Genomic DNA, 18,080 nt, shown 5'->3' with positions numbered 1-18,080 from the left:
TTTCCACCCATTTAGGAGCAACAAGGCAAGCTGTTTTATTTGAAGCAGAATAATTGTGTTGATTGAGTACATATAAAGCTGTAGTATCATTTGTTTTTTCCCCATTTGCAGACTGGCTTCCTTTCCACTTTGTAGCTCATGACCACATCAGATCACACATCAGCATTACTTATATACCATTACCCAGCTCGTCAGAGCAATTAGTGACTGTTTATTGATGCTGTCCTACATCTGATCATGCAGGATTCAGTTATTTTAGGAGATTATTTATTTAGTTATTTATTTATGTATGTATGTATTTATTATTTTTTAGGAGGGGGTAACAGAGAACTGTTATGCCCAGGCAGCACTCTGTCTCAGTTTACTCTGTCACAAATGGTGGGTGAGGATACCAGGCCTAACCTTTTCAAAGGCAGTTTTACCTCCTGTCTAGATGGGGGTAACAGTTCCCAAATAACACAGGTGTTCCAACCAAACTTGAATAATCAGTGCACTATGTGTTATACAGATCGAATGAACACTGTACTGTGCATTATGCTGTTCAAAGGATCATGGCACTGTACATTATACTGATCAGATTATCACAGTACTGTACATTAAACCAGTCAAATGATTGCTGTACTGTGCATTGTACTGATCCGATTATCAATGTACTGTACATTAAACCAGTCAAATGATTGCTGTACTGTGCATTGTACTGATCTGATTATCAATGTACTGTACATTGAACCAATCAAATGATCATTGTACTTTGCATTATACTAATCATATGATCACTGTATTGTGCATTATACTGATCAGATAATCACAGTCCTGTACATTAAACCAGTCACATGATTGCTGTACTCTGCATTATACTAATCAGATAATCAATGTACTGTAATTAAACCAATCAAATGACCACCATACTGTGTATTATACTGATTAGATGATCACCAATCAGAGTCAAGCAGAGCACCTCACTGGCCCTCTTCAAGAGAAATCTTGATGAGTGGATGAGAAATGGATAATTCACCTCGGGGATCACTCCAGTGCCTCTACTCGACAGAGGCACTAGGAACTAAGGTCAGGTGGCACAATGCCAGGGTAATCCTATGAGCTACACTTGTAAAGGCTCCAGGGTCATTAGCCTAGTACACACCTATGAACCATACTGTGCATTATATTGACCAAACGATCATCGTAATGTACATTATACTGATCAGATGATCACAATACTGTACATTAAACCAGTCAAATGATTTCTGTACTGTGCATTGTACTGATCCGATTATCAATGTACTGTACATTGAACCAATCAAATGATCATTGTATTTTGCATTATACTGATCAGATGATCCCCATATTGAGCATTATACTGATCAGATGATCACTTTACTGCCCATTATACAGATCAGATGATCGTGCTACTGTGCATTATACTGATCAGATGATCACTGTACTGCACTGTGCATTATACTGATCAGATGTTCACCATACTGTGCATTATTCTGACCAAATGATCATTGTACTGTGCATTATAGTGTTCAAAAGATCACTGTACTGGACATTATACAAATGAAATGATCAATGTACTGTACATTATACAAATTAAATTGTACTTCACATTAATCTAATCAAATCCATTAAACCTATCAAATGATCACTGTACTGTGCATTTTAGTGATCAGATAACCACTGTACAGTACATCATGTCAATCAAATTATCATCTTCTTGTGCTTTATGCTTTTCAAATGACCAGTGTACTTTGTATTATACTGTTCAAGTGATCACTGTACTGTACATTAAACTGATCAAATGATCACTGTACTGTGCATTAAACCGATCAAATGATCACTGTACTGTGCATTATTCTGACCCAATGACCATGATACTGTACTGCATATTAAAGCAATGAAATGATTGCAGTGCTGTGCATTATACTGATCAGATGATTACTGTACTGTACATTTAAACCAATCAAATGATTAATGTACTGTACATTACATTGATCAAATGATCACTGCACTGTACATCATACCAGTCAACTGATCAATGTACTGTATATTATAACAATCAAATGATCAATATACTGTATATGATAATAATCAAATGATCACTGTATTGTACATCATATATATCAAGTGATCAGTTTACTATGTCAAACAAATGATCACCCTAGTTCATTATACTGATCAAATTAAAACATCCAATGTTCCTGGACCAATGTACAACTTTTTTTCATTTGTTAATCAAGTGAACCTAGTAGCTGCAGTTGTGTCATTTCAGGGTTGAGTCAGGAGCACTGCAGTTAAATGAGATGCTTAGGGACAGAGAGTATGTAAATGGTCTTTAAAGTATTTAAACCCCAAACTGCAGGGTAATGTTTAGTAGTAGCTCATAGCCTTAATGTGCCCAGCCAATCTGCTTATTTATGAGCTAGCAACTGGCAATGATGAATGGAATTTATTGAAGTGTACAATGAATATAAACAGCAAATTAAAGCTTGTGAGGCAAGCTTTTTTCAGAAGAAGACAGCTGTTGGCTGAATAAACGCTACTGATTTTTATAAGGTTTCACCTTCTGCAGAGATCATGTCTAGCAAAAGCAGTGCATTACCTGTTACATTCAGACTTTAAAATCATTGGATGTCATCACCCAACCATTAGATTTAGTGATTACTTTGTGTGTTTCAGTTTATTTACCCCCAGCTGATACCTTGTGACTGATTAACAAACAGGGGAATTAATGTGACATTTTCTGTTCTTCATTTATAAATCTCACTGTGAAAGATATAAATAAACTTCTCCAGAGGTCCCCTTGTCATGCAGAATTGGTACTGATGGACTTTAGAATACTCCTCCAACTATGCAGTATACTCCTCCAACTATGCAGTAACTCATTAACTTTATATCTGCTGTATTGGCTTGTGTGTTCAGTCTTTCCGCCTTGTTGCAGACACCTTTTCAGAGATATGGAAGTGCACTGCTATCATATCACCATTAATGTAGGCCAGTCACTATTATCATAACACCATTAATGTAGGCCAGTCACTACTATCATACCACCATTAATGTAGGCCAGTCACTCTACTATCATACCACCATTAATGTAGGCCAGTCACTGCTATCATACCACCATTAATGTAGGTCAGTCACTGCTATCATACCACCATTAATGTAGGCCAGTCAAAACTATCATACCACCATTAATGTAGGCCAGTCACTACTATCATACCACCATTAATGTAGGCCAGTCACTGCTATCATACCACCATTAATGTAGGCCAGTCACTGCTATCATACCACCATTAATGTAGGCCAGTCACTACTATCATACCACCATTAATGTAGGCCAGTCACTACTATCATACCACCATTAATGTAGGCCAGTCACTGTTATCATACCACCATTAATGTAGGCCAGTCACTGCTATCATACCACCATTAATGTAGGCCAGTCACTGCTATCATACCACCATTAATGTAGGCCAGTCACTGCTATCATACCACCATTAATGTAGGCCAGTCACTACTATCATACCACCATTAATGTAGGCCAGTCACTACTATCATACCACCATTAATGTAGGCCAGACATCCTTCAGCTATTCCTACTCTCTGGGGCTTATCCATAGACACTGTAAACAACTGCCCAGGACCTGTATGTGATGGAATCACATAAAAACTCCTTTGTATTGTGGGAAGTGCTAGTACACAATGGAGCAAGACCTCATATGTATTGTCACTGCACTGTGCACCATTAGTACCCCAAGAACCATCCATGCATGCAAATTATCCTGCCCCAAGATTGTTTGATATTCACTGTTCCTATAAAAAGGTTTGGGAATCCAGCTGTGTATAAATAGCAGTTGTAATGTTTGGGCATGCAGCAAACCTCCTCCACTGCTAGCAACAAGCTAGTGTTGTCAAAATGTAAACAAAATAAAAAATACAAATAAAAAACCCTGACAACTCCAATGCATGGCAGGAAAATCCCTACTGGCAATGGAGTCCCCTACTGTGCAGGTAATTATATCTAGCACAATCTCAACCCACTCCCACATTGTGATGCTGGTAGACTCCCACCAGGGGGCACACTCACGGCACTTGATCTCCATCATTCATTTTATGGCAATGAAACCCAGTCCTGCTGACTAGTGACTGGTTTCTTTATGAATCACATTGAGGTTTGATGGTAGACCATAGGGCAGTGGTGTAAGTATTTTTGTTGTTCATAAATTCCTTCCTGCTTTTGTACCGATATTGCAGGCTATCGTCTGTGTGGATGATGTTGCCTTGTTTTCAGGTCCTGCAGCTCTTCAAGTCTCAGTTCTCAGACATAATTTTTCAAGTTGGACCTCATAAATGCAGTTCTTCAGGCCAGACCACTTATCCACATTTCTCAGAGCTACACTACACCATAACCTCAGTATAACCATCACATGTTTTCATCAAAAGCCATTATCACCAGAACAAAGCAGTGTTTTGTGACATCCCTAACAGACTATGAATTGTTCCCTCAAACTCGTGTTTGGGCACTGTGTTGTATCAGCACTAAGGGAATGATATGCTTCAGATTCCTGGGTCTGATATTAGGCTCCCAAATTGGGAACAGGTGCAGGCTGCGAGAATCAAACCCAGATCTTCTCATTTCATAGTTATGTGGATGTAAAACACACTTTCTACTTGACTGAAGGCCTCATACAACAATTCCACTGTGAACATTTGATGCCATTTAGACACACCTTCTTTTACAGTACTTTGTTTCTCTTCTTATATTTTCTTCCTCTGCTGCCTGCTTCATCTTTAAATCCTCCTTATTTAAGCTGCTTATGTTGTACTACTTGTAAATTGCCATAACCAAAACTCTTACCACTCATGCAAGCTCATACTGGCTTTGTATTGCCAAGTAATCAAGATTAACCACAAAACTTAGAAGACAAACTATTAAAACAAAAAAAGGTACCAACTGCAGACCAAACGAGAGGTTTACCAAATACTTTACTTTGTACTATGAGCGCTTTCATGCGGATAGTCTCCACACTTCTTCAGACAAAATTACAAACATGTGACATTCAGTATATATACTTTACATAAGTAATTAAACAATTAAACAATTTAAACAGTTATTCCCACAACAATTAGAATTTCCTTGCTTTCATATTTAAAAATCCATAAAACCAAGTTTAAAATAAACTATAAAGAAAAACAGAAAAAAGGAAAAGATAAGAAAAAAGTACTAAATCCAACACCTACTCCTATATGGAATGTTCGTATATTATTCCATTAATCAATATGATTCTAGTAAATATATGTGCAAACACTTCCAAATATTTTTTGACTTATAATTTATATTTTACACAACGTTTAGAACAGCTAAATAAATGAATAAATTATCTCCAAAGTGCTCTGAGTTTCAAGAGACATTTAATAGAACAGGTCTCATTGAGACCTGGAAAAACATATGCGTTTGTTTTGAGTTGCCATAGCAATTCTTGTTCTTCAAGCAACAAATTCCAAGGACCACCTCTTGGATCTTTCTTAATTTTCCGAACCACCAGAAATAAAAATTTATGGTTTCTATTTTCAAAAATATGCTTCGCTAAAGCATTGGTGACATTATTTTTGGAAATGGCGTATAAATGTTCATAAATACGCTGTCTAAGTGGGCGTTCGGTTTTGCCAAAATAGAAAGCGTGGCATGATTGACAAACAGCCACATAAACTACCCCATACCCCATAACTATCTGAGGACAACATTAATTCAATATAGTTGTTATAGTCGTCCTCGTACATCAGGACTGTGCCCCCACCTTTGTCGGGTTTCATAACCCTTATTTGATGACTCTTAACTGATTTAATCATGTCATTAACTATTGTATCCCTTTCATGAGTAAGTTTTAGTTTGTTATATAAACCCCTCAAGTGAATTTCAGAAACTTTCTCAAATGCTGCTAAATGGTTGTTAAGAGGTGGATTATAAATACTGGCTACACGTTCATCATTTAGGTAGCATTACATTCTTTAAATAACACATTAAGATTCAATTTTCGTGTATATAGTTTAAGGTCACATAATTATTTCCAAAAAAGAGGCATTGTGAAGGGCCAATTGGTCCGTGCCTCACGTATGTGTTCAGAGGATTACTTGTTTGAAGAAGAATGTGCATTTCTTAAACAGATGTTTATAAATAGAGGATATCCTAGTAGACTATTTGACAACTTGATGAAGGAAGTACAACAAAAATGACACAATGGGTCTTTAGTGCCCCTTTTAACACATAATAATATTGATAGGCAACTACAAGATCAAAGTACTATGTTGGGTAATGTAGGACCTGACTTGGAAGCCAACAGTCCTACTAACTATAGATCTTGCCTATCTACCCAATATAATGAACACATGTTGGAATTCAGAAACATTTTGAACATCAACTGGGAATTGATTTTACAAGATTCTCAATGTAGTGAAATTCTAGGTCCAAAACCTTTAGTTGTCTTTAAAAGAACACCATCCCTTAAGACACTATTGGAACGCCCTTTTCAGCAATATAAAACCAATAAAGGCATGTTTAAATGTGGACATTGCAACTATGCAAGCATATTCAAACTGGGTCCACATTTTATATTAAAGGAGAAAAATATTATATTAATGACAAATACAATTGTCAGACAGATGGGGTAGTTTATGTGGCTGTTTGTCAATCATGCCACGCTTTCTATTTTGGCAAAACCGAACGCCCACTTAGACAGCGTATTTGTGAACATTTATACGCCATTTCCAAAAATAATGTCACCAATGCTTTAGCGAAGCATATTTTTGAAAATAGAAACCATAAATTTTTATTTCTGGTGGTTCGGAAAATTAAGAAAGATCCAAGAGGTGGTCCTTGGAATTTGTTGCTTGAAGAACAAGAATTGCTATGGCAACTCAAAACAAACGCATATGTTTTTCCAGGTCTCAATGAGACCTGTTCTATTAAATGTCTCTTGAAACTCAGAGCACTTTGGAGATAATTTATTCATTTATTTAGCTGTTCTAAATGTTGTGTAAAATATAAATTATAAGTCAAAAAATATTTGGAAGTGTTTGCACATATATTTACTAGAATCATATTGATTAATGGAATAATATACGAACATTCCATATAGGAGTAGGTGTTGGATTTAGTACTTTTTTCTTATCTTTTCCTTTTTTCTGTTTTTCTTTATAGTTTATTTTAAACTTGGTTTTATGGATTTTTAAATATGAAAGCAAGGAAATTCTAATTGTTGTGGGAATAACTGTTTAAATTGTTTAATTGTTTAATTACTTATGTAAAGTATATATACTGAATGTCACATGTTTGTAATTTTGTCTGAAGAAGTGTGGAGACTATCCGCATGAAAGCGCTCACAGTACAAAGTAAAGTATTAAGTAATCAAGATTCATTACTTGTTTCCCTCATATACTGACCTTAAAACCTACCAATTTTGCTTCTGTTCTACACTCACCACACATTCTCAAAATCCTGCGAGACGTATTTTTTTTTCTTAGCTTCACAACTCTCTCTACTCCAGCAAACTATCCTGCAGAACTGTTGCACTTTCCATCAACATGGATACGTTCTGGAATGCTCTGGAATGAATTTACCTATTCTATCCTTTTACTGCCATCGCACCTACTTACTGGGAAATATATGAACTACAGCATATAGTGAATAGCTTACCTCAGAAAAACAATTGGTAGCTGTAAGTACAGAGCAGACAACTTTTCTAAGTGAGCATTTCCTAGGAGAGATTAGCAAAAATGTACACGTGATTCAGAATTGAAACAAAATATAACTACCCTGCAAGATAGGTAGCTTGTGTGTGTGTGTGTGTGTGTGTGTGTGTGTGTGTGTGTGTGTGTGTGTGTGTGCATCTGCGTGTGTGTTGGACATTTGACAGAGAAGTTTGTGGCCAGTATCATCATCAGACATCATGGACATTGTTAATTCCTGCCTGGTCAGTTGGAGAGCTTTTGTTCCGAATCATCTTGCTGTCTATCCAGTAGTGCAGAAGGTCACTAACGTCTCTTGTAAATGACATAAATACTGTGGAGTTTGTACAATCTATGCTTTAAAATGCACATTATAAAACACTAAAGGGGATGTTGAGCATCAGAAGTTTAAAATGTGCCATTTTTAAGTATTTTCATGGAGCACCACATAGAACCATTACTTGTGCGAAATGTGAGGTAGTGCCTGTCCTGCCCCATTCTTTGTGATAGATTATAGAACAAAAAAAAGCATATCTGAAGCAAAATGAGACAGATTTTTTTAACTTGAAATATTTTGGTCATTAGGATTTGACTCTTAAAATATTACAATGGTGTCAAAACTAACATTGTTCTGAGAGTCATTTGATGACCCATTCATGTCTGGTTTAGCATTTACTAGTTGGGAAATGTTTATGAAGGAAAGTTTCATTTCAAAGGCAGCTCAATTATTTTGATTCCGTCAGTAAATGTAAAACAGAAATATTGACCGCAGAGTTGACAATACATACATACATACATTTTGCACTGGTTTGAAGTCAGATTTGGAGTCTGCAACATTTAAAGTGTGGGTTCTGTCAGTGAACCAGTAGGCAACCCATCTTGTGACATAGGGATTTATACCTAGTTTAGTGAGTTTATCTATGATTCCAGGATGGGGGATGGTGTTGAAAGCCTTGTCAAGGTCAAGATAGGCTGTGTGAACCACCTTACCCTCGTCTACGGCTTTGGTGACTGCCTCAAAGAAGTCGACCATGTAACTCTGAGCATGAAACAGCTTGGATGGATTTAAACAGGGACACTTCCTATTTCCTGATCTGGTTTATAGCTGTACCACTTTTGTTGCACACTGCACAAGCTATGCTCATATAAATTAGGAGAATGATAACTCTGAGCATGAAACAGCTTGGATGGATTTAAACATGGCACTTCCTATTGTTCTACTGTGGTGGTGGTGCTGCGGTAGCGTTGTTGACTCATAGTAAGAAGTTTTCCCGTTTGATTCTCAGCTAGAGCATCTTCTGTGTGGAGGCATACATGAATGGGGCGTGCCTTCATTGAAGGTTGTGCGTAAAGGCTGGTAACCCGGTACATAAAAATCCACTACCAATCATTAGTGGACCGGAGTTCCACTGTGGCGACCCCTAACCGGGAAAAGCCGAAAGACACAAACAAACTTCCTATTTCCTGTTCTGGTTTATAGCTGTACCACTTTTGTTGCACACTGCACAAGCTATGCTCATATCAATAAGGAGAATGATAACTCTGAGCATGAAACAGCTTGGATGGATTTAAACAGGGGCACTTCCTATTTCCTGTTCTGGTTTATAGCTGTACCACTGTTGTTGCACATGACACACGCTGTGCTCATATAAATAAGGAGAATGATAACTCTGAGCATGAAGCAGCTTGGATGGATTTAAACAGCGGCACTTCCTATTTCCTGTTCTGGTTTATAGCTGTACCACTTTTGTTACATGCTGCACAAGCTATGCTCTTATAAATAAGGGGAATGATAACTCTGAGCATGAAACAGCTTGGATGGATTTAAACAGGGGCACTTCCTATTTCCTGTTCTGGTTTATAGCTGTACCACGTTTGTTGCACATGACACACGCTGTGCTCATATAAATAAGGGGAATGATAACTCTGAGCATGAAACAGCTTGGATGGATTTAAACATGGCACTTCCTATTTCCTGTTGTCGTTTATAGCTGTACCACTTTTGTTGCACCCTGCACAAGCTATGCTCATATAAATAAGGAGAATGAGAACTCTGAGCATGAAACAGCTTGGAAGGATTTAAACAGGGGCACTTCCTATTGTTTTACTGTGGTGGTGGTGCTGCGGTAGCATTGTCGCCTCATAGTAAGACGTTGTCCAATTCGATTCTCAGCTAGAGCGTCTTCTGTGTGGAGGCATACATGAATGGGGTGTGCCTTTGTTGAAGGTTGTGTGTCAGGGCTGGTAACCCGGTACGTAAAAATCCACTACCAATCAATAGTGGACCGCAGTTCCACTGTGGCGACCCCTAACCAGGAATAGCTGAAAGACACAAACAAACTTCCTATTTCCTGTTCTGGTTTATAGCTGTACCACTGTTGTTGCACACTGCACAAGCTGTGCTCATATAAATAAGAAGAATGATAACTCTGAGCATGAAACAGCTTGGATGGATTTAAACAGGGGCACTTCCTATTTTCTGATCTGGTTTATAGCTGTACCACTGTTGTTGCACACTGCACAAGCTATGCTCATATAAATAAGGGGAATGATAACTCTGAGCATGAAACAGCTTGCATGGATTTAAACAGGGGCACTTCCTATTTTCTGATCTGGTTTATAGCTGTACCACTGTTGCTGCACACTGCATAAGCTATGCTCATATAAATAAGGGGAATGATAACTCTGAGCATGAACCAGCTTGGATGGATTTAAACAGGGGCACTTCCTATTTCCTGTTCTGGTTTATAGATGTACCAAGTTTGTTGCACACTGCACAAGCTATGCTCATAGAAATAAGCAGAAAGATAACTCTGAGCATGAAACAGCTTGGATGGATTTAAACAGGGGCACTTCCTATTTCCTGTTCTGGTTTATAGCTGCACTACTTTTGTTGCACACTGCACAAGCTATGCTCATAGAAATAAGGAGAATGATAGCTCTGAGCATGAAACAGCTTGAATGGATTTAAACAGGGGCACTTCCTATTTCCTGTTCTGGTTTATAGCTGCACTACTTTTGTTGCACACTGCACAAGCTATGCTCATAGAAATAAGGAGAATGATAGCTCTGAGCATGAAACAGCTTGAATGGATTTAAACATGGCACTTCCTATGTCCTGTTCTGGTTTATAGCTGTGCCACTGTTGTTGCACACTGCACAATCTGTGCTCTTATATATAAGGAGAATGATAACTCTGAGCATGAAACATCTTGGATGGATTTAAACAAAGGCATGTCCAATTTCCTGTTCTGGTTTATAGCTGTACCACTTTTGTTACACGCTGCACAAACTGTGCTCATATAAATAAGGAGAATGATAACTCTGAGCATGAAACAGCTTGGATGGATTTAAACAGGGGCACTTCCTATTTCCTGTTTTGGTTTTTAGCTGTGCCACTTTTGCTAAACAATGCACAAGCTGTGCTCATATAAATAAGGAGAATGATAACTCTGAGCATGAAACAGCTTGGATGGATTTAAACATGGCACTTCCTATTTCCTGTTCTGATTTATAGCTGTACCACTTTTGTTACACACTGCACAAGCTATGCTCATATAAATAAGGAGAATGATAACTCTGAGCATGAAACAACTTGGATGGATTTAAACAGGGGCACTTGCTATTGTTCTACTGCGGTGGTGGTGCTGCGGTAGCATTGTCGCCTCATAGTAAGACGTTGTCCCATTCGATTCTGAGCTAGAGCGTCTTCTGTGTGGAGTCATCGGTGAAAGGGTTGTGCCTTCGTTGAAGGTTGTGCGTCAGGACTAGTAACCCGGTACGTAAAAATCCACTACCAATCATTAGCAGACCGCAGTTCCACTGTGCCGACCCCTAACCGGGAATAGCCGAAAGACACAAACAAACTTCTTATTTCCTGTTCTGGTTTATAGCTGTACCACTTTTGTTGCACATGACACACGCTGTGCTCATATAAATAAGGAGAATGATAACTCTGAGCATGAAACAGCTTCGATGGATTTAAACAGGGGCACTTCCTATTTCCTGTTCTGGTTTATAGCTGTACCACTTTTGTTGCACACTGCACAAGCTATGCTCATAGAAATAAGGAGAAAGATAACTCTGAGCATGAAACAGCTTGGATGGATTTAAACAGGGGCACTTCCTATTCCCTGTTCTGGTTTATAGCTGTACCACTTTTGTTACACGTTGCACAAACTGTGCTCATAAAATAAGGAGAATGATAACTCTGAGCATGAAACAGCTTGGATGGATTTAAACAGGGGCACTTCCTATTTCCTGTTCTTGTTTATAGCTGTACCACTTTTGTTACACGCTGCACAAGTTATGCTCATATAAATAAGGAGAATGATAACTCTGAGCATGAAACAGCTTGGATGGATTTAAACAGGGGCACTTCCTATTTCCTGTTCTCGTTTATAGCTTTACCACTTTTGTTGCACCCTGCACAAGCTATGCTCTTATAAATAAGGAGAATAATAACTCTGAGCATGAAACAGCTTGGATGGATTTAAACAGGGGAACTTCCTATTTCCTGTTCTGGTTTATAGCTGTACCACTGTTGTTGTGCACTGCACAAGCTGTGCTCATATAAATAAGGAGAATGATAACTCTGAGCATGAAACAGCTTGGATGGATATAAACAGGGGCAGTTCCTATTTCCTGTTCTGGTTTATAGATGTACCACTTTTGTTACACGCTGCACAAGTTATGCTCATATAAATAAGGAAAATGATAACTCTGAGCATGAAACAGCATGAAACAGCTTGGATGGATTTAAACAGGGGTACTTCCTATTTCCTGTTCTGGTTTATAGCTGTACCACTTTTGTTGCACACTGCACAAACTGTGCTCGTAGAAATAAGGAGAAAGATAACTCTGAGCATGAAACAGCTTGGATGGATTTAAACAGGGGCACTTCCTATTTCCTGTTCTGGTTTATAGCTGTACCACTTTTGCTGCACACTGCACAAGCTGTGCTCGTAGAAATAAGGAGAAAGATAACTCTGAGCATGAATATCTGAGCATGAAACAGCTTGGATGGATTTAAACAGGGGAACTTCCTATTTCCTGTTCTGGTTTATAGCTGCACCACTTTTGTTGCACACTGCACAAGCTGTGCTCGTAGAAATAAGGAGAAAGATAACTCTGAGCATGAAACAGCTTAGATGGATTTAAACAGGGGCACTTCCTATTTCCTGTTCTCTTTTATAGTTGTACCACTTTTATTGCACACTGCACAAGCTATGCTCGTAGAAATAAGGAGAAAGATAACTCTGAGCATGAAACAGCTTAGATGGATTTAAACAGGGGCACTTCCTATTCCCTGTTCTGGTTTATAGCTGTACCACTTTTGTTACACGCTGCACAAGTTATGCTCATATAAATAAGACGAATGATAACTCTGAGCATGAAACAGCTTGGATGGATTTAAACAGGGGCACTTCCTATTTCCTGTTCTCGTTTATAGCTTTACCACTTTTGTTGCACATGACACAAGCTGTGCTCATATAAATAAGGAGATTGATAACTCTGAGCATGAAACAGCTTGGACGGATTTAAACAGGGGCACTTCCTATTTTCTGATCTGGTTTATAGCTGTACCACTTTTGTTGCACACTGCACAAGCTGTGCTCATATAAATAAGGAGAATGATAACTCTGAGCATGAAACAGCTTGAATGGATTTAAACAGGGGCACTTCCTATTCCCTGTTCTGGTTTATCTCTGTATCACTTTTGTTGCACACTGCACAAGCTATGCTCATAGAAATAAGGAGAAAGATAACTCTGAGCATGAAACAGCTTGGATGGATTTAAACCGGGGCACTTCCTATTTCCCGTTCTGGTTTATAGCTGTACCACTTTTGTTGCACACTGCACAAGCTATGCTCATAGAAATAGGGAGAAAGATAACTCTGAGCATGAAACAGCTTGGATGGATTTAAACAGGGGCACTTCCTATTTCCTGTTCTGGTTTATAGCTCTACCACTTTTGTTACACGCTGCACAAACTATGCTCATATAAATAAGGAGAATGATAACTCTGAGCATGAAACAGCTTGGATGGATTTAAACAGGGGCGCTTCCTATTTCCTGTTCTGGTTTATAGCTCTACCACGTTTGTTGCACCCTGCACAAGCTGTGCTCATATAAATAAGATGAATGATAACTCTGAGCATGAAACAGCTTGGATGGATTTAAACAGGGGCACGTCCAATTTCCTGTTCTGGTTTATAGCTGTACCACTGTTGTTACATGCTGCACAAGCTGTGCTCATACAAATAAGGAGAAATATAACTCTGAGCATGAAACAGCTTGGATGGATTTAAACAGGGGCACTTCCTATTTCCTGTTCTGGTTTATAGCTGCACTACTTTTGTTGCACACTGCACAAGCTATGCTCATATAAATAAGGAGAATGATAGCTCTGAGCATGAAACAGCTTGAATGGATTTAAACTGGGGCACTTCCTATTTCCTGTTCTGGTTTATAGCTGTGCCACTGTTGTTGCACACTGCACAATCTGTGCTCTTATATATAAGGAGAATGATAACTCTGAGCATGAAACAGCTTGGATGGATTTAAACAAAGGCACGTCCAATTTCCTGTTCTGGTTTATAGCTGTACCACTTTTGTTACACGCTGCACAAACTGTGCTCATATAAATAAGGAGAATGATAACTCTGAGCATGAAACAGCTTGGATGGATTTAAACAGGGGCACTTCCTATTTCCTGTTTTGGTTTTTAGCTGTGCCACTTTTGCTAAACAATGCACAAGCTGTGCTCATATAAATAAGGAGAATGATAACTCTGAGCATGAAACAGCTTGGATGGATTTAAACATGGCACTTCCTATTTCCTGTTCTGATTTATAGCTGTACCACTTTTGTTACACGCTGCACAAGCTATGCTCATATAAATAAGGAGATTGATAACTCTGAGCATGAAACAACTTGGATGGATTTAAACAGAGGCATTTGCTATTGTTCTACTGCAGTGGTGGTGCTGCGGTAGCATTGTAGCCTCATAGTAAGACGTTGTCCCATTCGATTCTGAGCTAGAGCGTCTTCTGTGTGGAGTCATCCGTGAATGGGTTGTGCCTTCGTTGAAGGTTGTGCATCAGGGCTAGTAACCCAGTACGTAAAAATCCACTACCAATCATTAGCAGACCGCAGTTCCACTGTGCCGACCCCTAACCGGGAATAGCCGAAAGACACAAACAAACTTCTTATTTCCTGTTCTGGTTTATAGCTGTACCACTTTTGTTGCACATGACACACGCTGTGCTCATATAAATAAGGAGAATGATAACTCTGAGCATGAAACAGCTTCGATGGATTTAAACAGGGGCACTTCCTATTCCCTGTTCTGGTTTATAGCTGTACCGCTTTTGTTACACATTGCACAAACTGTGCTCATATAAATAAGGAGAATGACAACTCTGAGCATGAAAAAGCTTCAATGGATTTAAACAGAGGCACTTCATATTTCCTGTTCAGGTTTATAGCTTTACCACTTTTGTTGCACACTGCCCAAGCTATGCTCATATATATAAGGAGAATGACAACTCTGAGCATGAAACAGCTTGGATGGATTTAAACAAAGGCATGTCCAATTTCCTGTTCTGGTTTATAGCTTTCCCACTTTTGTTACACGCTGCACAAACTTTGCTCATATAAATAAGGAGAATGATAACTCTGAGCATGAAACAGCTTGGAAGGATTTAAACAGGGGCAATTCCTATTTCCTGTTCTGGTTTATAGCTGTACCACTGTTGTTGCACACTGCACAAGCTATGCTCATATAAATAAGAAGAATGATAACTCTGAGCATGAAACAGCTTGGATGGATTTAAACAGGGACACTTCCTATTTCCTGTTCTGGTTTATAGCTTTACCACTGTTGTTGCACATGACACACGCTGTGCTCATATAAATAAGGAGAATGATAACTCTGAGCATGAAACAGCTTGGATGGATTTAAACAGGGGCACTTCCTATTTCCTGTTCTGGTTTATATCTTTCCCACTTTTGTTACACGCTGCACAAACTATGCTCTTATAAATAAGGAGAATGATAACTCTGAGCATGAAATAGCTTGGATGGATTTAAACAGGGGCACTTTCTATTTCCTGTTCTGGTTTATAGCTGTACCACTTTTGTTACATGCTGCACAAACTGTGCTCATATAAATAAGGAGATTGATAACTCTGAGCATGAAACAGCTTCGACGGATTTAAACAGGGGCACTTCCTATTTCCTGTCTGGTTTATAGCGGTACCGCTGTTGTTGCACACTGCACAAGCTGTGCTCATATAAATAAGGAGAATGATAACTCTGAGCATGAAACAGCTTGGATGGATTTAAACAGGGGCACTTCCTATTTCCTGTTCTGGTTTATAGCTGTACCACGTTTGTTGCACCCTGCACAAGCTATGCTCATATAAATAAGGAGCATGATAACTCTGAGCATGAAACAGCTTGGATGGATTTAAACAGGGGCACTTCCTATTTCCTGTTGTCGTTTATAGCTGTACCACATTTGTTGCACCCTGCACAAGCTATGCTCATATAAATAAGGAGAATGATAACTCTGAGCATGAAACAGCTTGGATGGATTTAAACAGGGGCACTTCCTATTGTTCTACTGCGGTGGTGGTGCTGCGGTAGCATTGTCTCCTCATAGTAAGATGCTGTCCCGTTCGATTCTCAGCTAGAGCGTCTTCTGTGTGGAGGCATCCGTGAATGGGGTGTGCCTTCGTTGAAGGTTGTGCCTCAGGGTTGGTAACCCAGTACGTAAAAATCCACTACCAATCATTAGCGGACTGCAGTTCCACTGTGGCGACCCCTAACCGGGAATAGCCGAAAGACACAAACAAACTTCCTATTTCCTGTTCTGGTTTATAGCTGTACCACTTTTGTTGCACACTGCACAAGCTATGCTCATATAAATAAGGAGAATGATAACTCTGAGCATGAAACAGCTTGGATGGATTTAAACAGGGGCACTTCCTATTTCCTGTTCTTGTTTATAGCTGTACCACTTTTGTTACACGCTGCACAAGTTATGCTCATATAAATAAGGAGAATGATAACTCTGAGCATGAAACAGCTTAGATGGATTTAAACAGGGACACTTCCTATTTCCTGTTCTCATTTATAGCTTTACCACTTTTGTTGCACCCTGCACAAGCTATGCTCTTATAAATAAGGAGAATGATAACTCTGAGCATGAAACCGCTTGGATGGATTTAAACAGGGGCACTTCCTATTTCCTGTTCTGGTTTATAGCTGTACCACTTTTGTTACACGCTGCACAAGCTATGCTCATATAAATAAGGAGAATGATAACTCTGAGCATGAAACAACTTGGATGGATTTAAACAGGGGCACTTCCTATTTGCTGTTCTTGTTTATAGCTGTACCACTTTTGTTACACGCTGCACAAGTTATGCTCATATAAATAAGGAAAATGAAAACTTTGAGCATGAAACAGCTTGGATGGATTTAAACAGGGGCACTTCCTATTTCCTGTTCTCGTTTATAGCTTTACCACTTTTGTTGCACCCTGCACAAGCTATGCTCTTATAAATAAGGAGAATGATAACTCTGAGCATGAAACAGCTTGGATGGATTTAAACAGGGGCACTTCCTATTTCCTGTTCTGGTTTATAGCTGTACCACTGTTGTTGTGCACTGCACAAGCTGTGCTCATATAAATAAGACGAATGATAACTCTGAGCATGAAACAGCTTGGATGGATTTAAACAGGGGCACTTCCTATTTCCTGTTCTGGTTTATAGCTGTACCACTTTTGTTGCACACTGCACAAGCTGTGCTCATATAAATAAGACGAATGATAACTCTGAGCATGAAACAGCTTGGATGGATGTAAACAGGGGCAGTTCCTATTTCCTGTTCTGGTTTATAGCTGTACCACTTTTGTTACACGCTGCACAAGTTATGCTCATATAAATAAGGAGAATGATAACTCTGAGCATGAAACAGCATGAAACAGCTTGGATGGATTTAAACAGGGGCACTTCCTGTTTCCTGTTCTGGTTTATAGCTGTACCACTTTTGTTGCACACTGCACAAGCTGTGCTCGTAGAAATAAGGAGAAAGATAACTCTGAGCATGAAACAGCTTGGATGGATTTAAACAGGGGCACTTCCTATTTCCTGTTCTGGTTTATAGCTGTACCACTTTTGTTGCACACTGCACAAGCTATGCTCATATAAATAAGGAGAAAGATAACTCTGAGCATGAAACAGCTTGGATGGATTTAAACAGGGGCACTTCCTATTTTATGATCTGGTTTATAGCTGTACTACTTTTGTTGCACCCTGCACAAGCTATGCTCCTACAAATAAGG

General features: G+C 38.9%; 1 protein-coding gene across 1 annotated transcript in view; it reads left to right on the top strand.

Moving 5' to 3' along the window:
• The window catches only part of LOC122814100, a 232,055-nt gene that overhangs the window by 102,578 nt on the left and 111,397 nt on the right, over nucleotides 1-18,080 (top strand). The window lies entirely within an intron of this gene.

This window comes from Protopterus annectens, chromosome 10.part0, assembly GCF_019279795.1.
Source record: "Protopterus annectens isolate FY-2018-M chromosome 10.part0, PAN1.0, whole genome shotgun sequence".
NCBI lineage: Eukaryota > Metazoa > Chordata > Ceratodontiformes > Protopteridae > Protopterus > Protopterus annectens.
This window is presented reverse-complemented; position numbering and strand designations above follow the sequence as displayed.